The sequence below is a fragment of the Camellia sinensis genome, chromosome 11, assembly GCF_055761805.1.
Source record: "Camellia sinensis isolate YWXY chromosome 11, ASM5576180v1, whole genome shotgun sequence".
In the NCBI taxonomy this organism is placed as follows: domain Eukaryota; kingdom Viridiplantae; phylum Streptophyta; class Magnoliopsida; order Ericales; family Theaceae; genus Camellia; species Camellia sinensis.
In genome coordinates this window covers 6,321,084-6,327,268 of record NC_138971.1, presented here as the reverse complement: position 1 = coordinate 6,327,268, position 6,185 = coordinate 6,321,084, and the positions used below count along the sequence as shown (strand labels likewise).

General features: G+C 38.6%; 1 long non-coding RNA gene across 1 annotated transcript; it reads right to left on the bottom strand.

The window, feature by feature from the left end:
* Positions 1-3,753: 3,753 nt before the first annotated feature.
* On the bottom strand, positions 3,754-5,931 carry LOC114292968 (uncharacterized). The gene is made up of 3 exons (XR_014345160.1): positions 5,351-5,931; positions 4,929-4,977; positions 3,754-4,130 (listed from the first exon to the last, which is right to left on the bottom strand). It is a non-coding gene; the product is annotated as an uncharacterized LOC114292968 (long non-coding RNA).
* Positions 5,932-6,185: the final 254 nt, after the last annotated feature.

The following is a 6,185-nucleotide window of genomic DNA, read 5'->3' as shown; positions in this document are numbered from 1 at the left end:
TAGCTGCCATATTAGGAGTCTTGGGGTCCTATTTTGCATGCACAAATTCTGTTTTTGCTTGGCTTTGATCATGCCATGAGAGGTCGTGTTGGTGGGGGTAAGTTGTCTCCTTGTGTGCCTTAGCTTTGGGACCATGAGTATGCTTGTTAACATGAGTTGATTGTCTATCATTTTGAGCACTCTTGGCCACTGTTTTGAGAAGAGTGAGGGCCTGCCCCTTTGCCATTTTAAGCCCTCTTGCATGCTTGCTCTATGTTTGTTGCATAGTTGTTCCATTAAGCTTTGTAGCACATCAATCCCATAGTCAATTTGGTCCATGTTTATATCATGTTTGTACCTTGTATGCTTGATATTATACATTTATCATGTTGGTTTCATAATGCTTGTTGTGCTTTACATCTTGATGGCATGATACATTTGAGCCTTGTTGAGCATTACATGCATTGCATTTACTTGGTTTGGGGTGTCAAACTAAGTGTGGGAGTCAAGGACCATTCATACTTCAAGTGATGCAATGTGCCTCGATTCCCGGTCATCGGGACCTTTGACTCCATCTTGATAAGGCCCCGGTTTTCATGTTGTTTGTTGCATACATTTTCATATCAAATGGAAAATTCAATCTTTTGACCCATCATGTACCATTGGTGGTTCAAGGATCGAAAGTCATGCTTCTTTGAGTTCAAAATATGATAAGAAGTAGGACCATGCTTACATGTGTCCAAAAACTCCATGCTATGCACTGTCTGTTCTCTGTTTGCTGTCAAATTGTCTTCTGCAGGAAGTTTCTGCCGACCGGCAGAATTTAGTGCCGACCGGCACTATCTGGAATGCCGATGAATCCGATAAAGTGCCGATGGGAATTTTGAAGTGCCGGTGGCAATTCTGTCTGGCCGGTGGTGCTCTGCAGGATGCAAGGAGCTTGTTCCAGTACTTTGGCAATTTTCAGAAAGACAAGGCAGTACAAACAGAGGCGACAAGAGTATAGTACGGGTTTTCCGGGCAGGACGGATTCGAGCATGCATCATCCGCGCACCCCGAGGCAGAGGCTGTGGCCACCCTCTTCTTTCCTTTTGCTTCCTTTCTTTTAATTAATTAGAGAAATTTTGTAATAATTTTGTTTGTTCATTATTTTGGGACTGTAATATTAATTCGAACCCTCTGAGTGAGGGTAAACATGTAATAAGTGTGGGTGAGTGTGTGTATGTCTTCCAATCCCCATTTCTTTCTTCCCTTTTATTTATCTGCTTATAATGGTAGATTAGGGCATTTTTGAGATTAGCATACCTTATGATATGCATGCGTGCATTCATGCATCTGTTGGCATGCACCGGGCTCGGTACATCATACTAACCGCATTCGTATTTTCAAATTCCAAAATTGAATACATGAAACAGTTGGTTGCATATCATATGCCATATTTAGGTTAACCGAGCCTAACTAAAATTCCATCTTGTATGTGTTGCATTAGGCAAAATAACATGAACTAGGACACGCACATTTGCTAACTAGTTTATTGTTTTGGCACGGAGTACAATGTAAGTGGTTATGCTTTAGCATCCAACATGCGTGTGAATGTTGCCATAAAAGTATGCTTGCCATGCGGCTAAGTGTTTACATGAGATAAATTGCTTGAATGCCTGTGGGTGGAGGTTGAATTACCTAAATTGGAATAATGCATTAAAACTGTGAGTTTTAAGCCCACTAGATAGTGGCAAAATCATCTTTTCTAAAAGCCCACTTGAGGGTGGCAAAATCTGCATTTTAGCCTACTTGCGAGTAGCAACCATTTTCAAAACAAACATGAAATGTTTTGTTCCAATTTGGGCGATTTGGTCTATACTTGTTTGTTGCGCGCATAACGTAGTAATTCTAGGCTAACAATTGGTTTAAGAACACATAAAGTTTTCAAAAACGGATATCACGGTTAGTAGAGGCCGGTCTTCGGACCGGGCGAAAGGGGGTGCTCATAGCTGACCTTCCCCGATCGTACCCAAGCTCCCGAGCCGAGACAACTCCGGTGATGACGGACATGTGGCCTTCGGCACCGAGTCCGGGTTTCCTAAATTCCCCCATTTTAAAATATTTAGGTGGCGACTCTGTATCTGGCAAAGCAGTCCATGTTTGGCACTTCTTTCAAAAAAAAATCTATTTCTCAAAACGATTTGCCAGATTTGGACTCTTTGGTTCAGATTTAGAACCGTGACACAAATCGAGTCCGAACCGTAGCGAGGCCCACGCGGGCGCGTCTACAGATGGGTTTTACCTAACATTATAAGACCCATGTACATTTGTGTTCAGCAAATCTTGAGATCACCAAAATATCATTACTCATAAAACCAAATCAAACTGTACCAGCGACATACTAAATGGAAAAATACATAATAAACATTCAACCTAAAATTTTGACTAGACAAGGTCTGAAGTATTCTCCAGTCTTTTCTTGTTATCATGGTCCACATCAGTCAATGAAGTGACATTTTCCATCTTGCCTTAATGTAGTTTTGTGGACAGACATTTAGTTGGAAAAATCAAAAAAGTTTTTCTTTATGATGTCAAAAATTATTCTCTCAAGCAGATTATTACATCAGCTTGTAATATTTTAGAGAAATTTTCTAGTTAATTGGCAGTGCCCAGAGCCGTGTTGCCTCCAAAATGACATCAATCCTCAAGGACAATAAATATATTTGCAAGCAGTCAAATCTCAGACATCATACAGCTTGCGTCCCAAAGATGTAGAGGTATATGAGCCATAAGCTAGATGAGAAACTACAAGCTACACAAGAAATGAGGCTACAGGTGATGTTGTCATAGATCTCCACAAAAGCATAAAGATCCCTCAATCAAATCATAATAATCAAATTGTTGAAACCAAATCTCAGATAAACAATTTTTTCTAAAACTCATGCTAAATATATTCTTGGACCAGCCAATGTGTGGCACGTAGTTTGTCAGATGGCTTTTATTAATGCTCAGCCCCAAGCTTGGTTTCACATAAAAAATCCTCCTATTAATTATATAAATTTGGGAGGAATAAGTTGCCCTTTCTCCTTTTACTGTCTAGTGCACACATCCTTTTTGGGTGAGGAAACAAGCACCAAACGTAAAACTAGTACAGCAACTTGCATGCATTGTATGAGTCTTCCCACTGCTAGTCACACCGTATGCAAATACAGTACCTGCAAAATACATTGTTGACCGTAGAATGAATACATTGTTGACATTGTGGCAAATGTTACTATGGTTTAGTGATTTTCCATTATCAGTTGAACTAGCATGAGGCGTCATCATAAATTTATAGATCCCCCAAGATGATCTAGAATTAATATCAAGCATAATTCCAGCAGAAATGGATGAAGTTATACAAGAAAGCACTAATGGATAGCTCTTTTCAACCAAAAAAAACAAGAAGCAGGGAGAAAAAAGGTTTTCAGAAAATGACCACAAAGACAGAGGATACTATTAAGAGATTATCATGGTAAAGAAATATATCATAAGGGATTGGGGAATGATGAGAATGTGTTTATAAGAAAGGGAATAGAGATGAACTGCAAATTAACTTCTTAATTTAGAGCCAATTCCCTTGCAAGCAGGTGTCTTTTAACATGTTACAGCCTATTTCCTTCAAGAACATACTTATTTTTCCAAACTATTATGCTTAGCAAATGTTCCACGTTATAGTTTATTATGAAGAGGACAGAACTCAAGCAACAATAGTATTTGATTGATATGGAAGTCTGGTTAAAGATGAGAAAACATTGCACCAAAAGGATGTATAAAAGGGGCGAAATGGATATTCATGTCATGTCAAAGAAGTCACAATAGAATAATGTTTGCAGTAACAGAAAAGAGTTGCAGACATCTCCTCACTTGTTTCTCTCATTCAAAACCGTGCATGAGACTTTCATCTCACACTGCTCCTAAGTGATAAAACAAAGAACTCGTCTTCTTTCTTTTTTGATTACCTTCCTCATGAATGTATAATAAGACCAAAGTCATTCAATTTCTAAAAAAGATTACCAATCCTTAAATACTGGTGTGTAAATACTGGTGTGTGTGTCACATAAAAAAGAAACAAACCTGGATAACACAGACAATATCAGGGAGGTGATTTTTGGACTCATCAACAGGACCTGCATAGAGTTCAATAAATACATCAGGCATTAAGGGAGGGAGATAGACAAGCATTAATGGATAGCAAACATAACAAGTAATATACCAAGTAACACAAATAAGTGATGTGCTGGAGCATCCGCCATTAATTGTAGATCATTTGGAGAATTTTTGTAGTGCGAAGCAACATAGAGGGGGGAAATTTGTTATACTATGTTGCAAAACCTCGAAAAGATTTTCTTCCACCAAAAAGCGACCTTTAAAAAAATTCAGCATACTATGGGTACTATACTGTAGCTTCGCCAGGTATCAATGGCACCAAAAACTTGGCAGAGCTAATAAGCAGATATTGCAGCAGTCATACAATGAGGCATGGGGTCCTGGGGACTCATTTGATAATGAGACAGATCAAACTAGATGTGTCACATGATAATCAAAGGGAGAAAATTAGAAGTAACTATATCACACAACCTAAATCGGTGACATTAATTGAAATTCTAAAAGAAGCAGTATGAGATCCCAAGTCCAAGGAAAGATAATGAGATCCTTGACTAAGTCAAAATCCCAGGGGATATGTCATTACACAACTTTTCTGACAACAAATATATGTTTTTGAATTCAAATGCATAGAGAAGCATTACCTCAATTCCACCAACAAATATAAAGAAACATACACACATACACACATAAAGATAAGTAGATACACACATACACATATAAAGATGAAGAACTACCAGGTCTTTGTTGTTCGAGATGATTTTTTCTTTTCATTTTTGTTCATTCATTAATGAGTAGATATTGGTTTTTAAAAAGATTACCTTACAACAGCGAAGTCGCATCCTGATTTTCAGAAACTGATGCAGTACCCTAAAATTTAGATTGAATTAAAGAAAATGCAATGTAAACATTGAAATTATCACACAACCTAAATCAATGAAATTAATTGAAATTCTAAAAAAAGCAGTATGAGATCCCAAGTCCAAGGAAAGATAATGAGTTCCTTAACTAAGTCAAAATCCCAGAGGATATGTAATTACACAACTTTTCTGACAACAAATACATGTTTTTGAATTCAAATGCATAGAAAAGCATTACGTTAATTCCACTCTGTAATCGATTTACTTGACTGATTATTGACAATAATCAGTCTTTACCATTACCTCAATTCCACCAACAAATATCGATTTACTTAAAGCATAGAGAAGCATAGAGAGAAAGAGAGAGAGAGGGAGAGAGGTACCGGAGAGCTCCTATGGGGGTTCGAAGCAGAGAGAGAAAGAGAAGACAGCGGCGTCAATGTAGAATTTGAGGAAGCTGATGATGATGAAGGTGGCTGTGGTGGTGGAAACCCTAGCCTTCGGTGACCCAATCGAAGCACAATGTCACGATTCACAATCGGAAACCCTACCTTGCGAGCGGGAGGATTGCGACTTGAAGACACTGAGAGAGAATGGGGGAGAGGCAGAAATCGAGGCCAGCGTCGGGAGCGAGCGCAAGAGGGAGGGTAGGAAAGAAGAACAGAGAGGGAGAGAGAGACAGAGAGGGAATGGGAGGAGACGAGTTAAACCAAATTACCCCAATCTGGGTTCGATTGATGCATCAACTGTGTGTGAAGTAGAAAATTACCCCAATCTGGAATTTTTTTTTTCTGAAATTCAATTCCCGCCCCACGTTTCAAATTTCCCCCCAAACTTTTGGCGACCAAACTCTCAAATTAGTCGCAAAAATAGGTTCTTTCGCCGACAAATTTTTTTAGTCGCCAAATCTCAATCAACGGCGACTAAAATATTAGTCGCTAAAAGTACTAATTTGGCAACTAATTTTTTTTGGTTGCTGAAAATAAGTTTTTCGCGACCAAATTTTTGGTCACCAAAAAATATGTGACCTTCCGTGACCAAATTTGTAGTTGGTCGGCAAAAGTATACCACTTTCTGCGACCAACATATTTTTTGGTTGCCAAAATATAACCTTCTGCGACCAATAAAATTTGGTTGCCAAAACTAATGATCATTCGCGACTAATTAATATTTGGTCGCCAAACGTCATTTTTTTGCGACCAAAATTTTTTTAGTCAG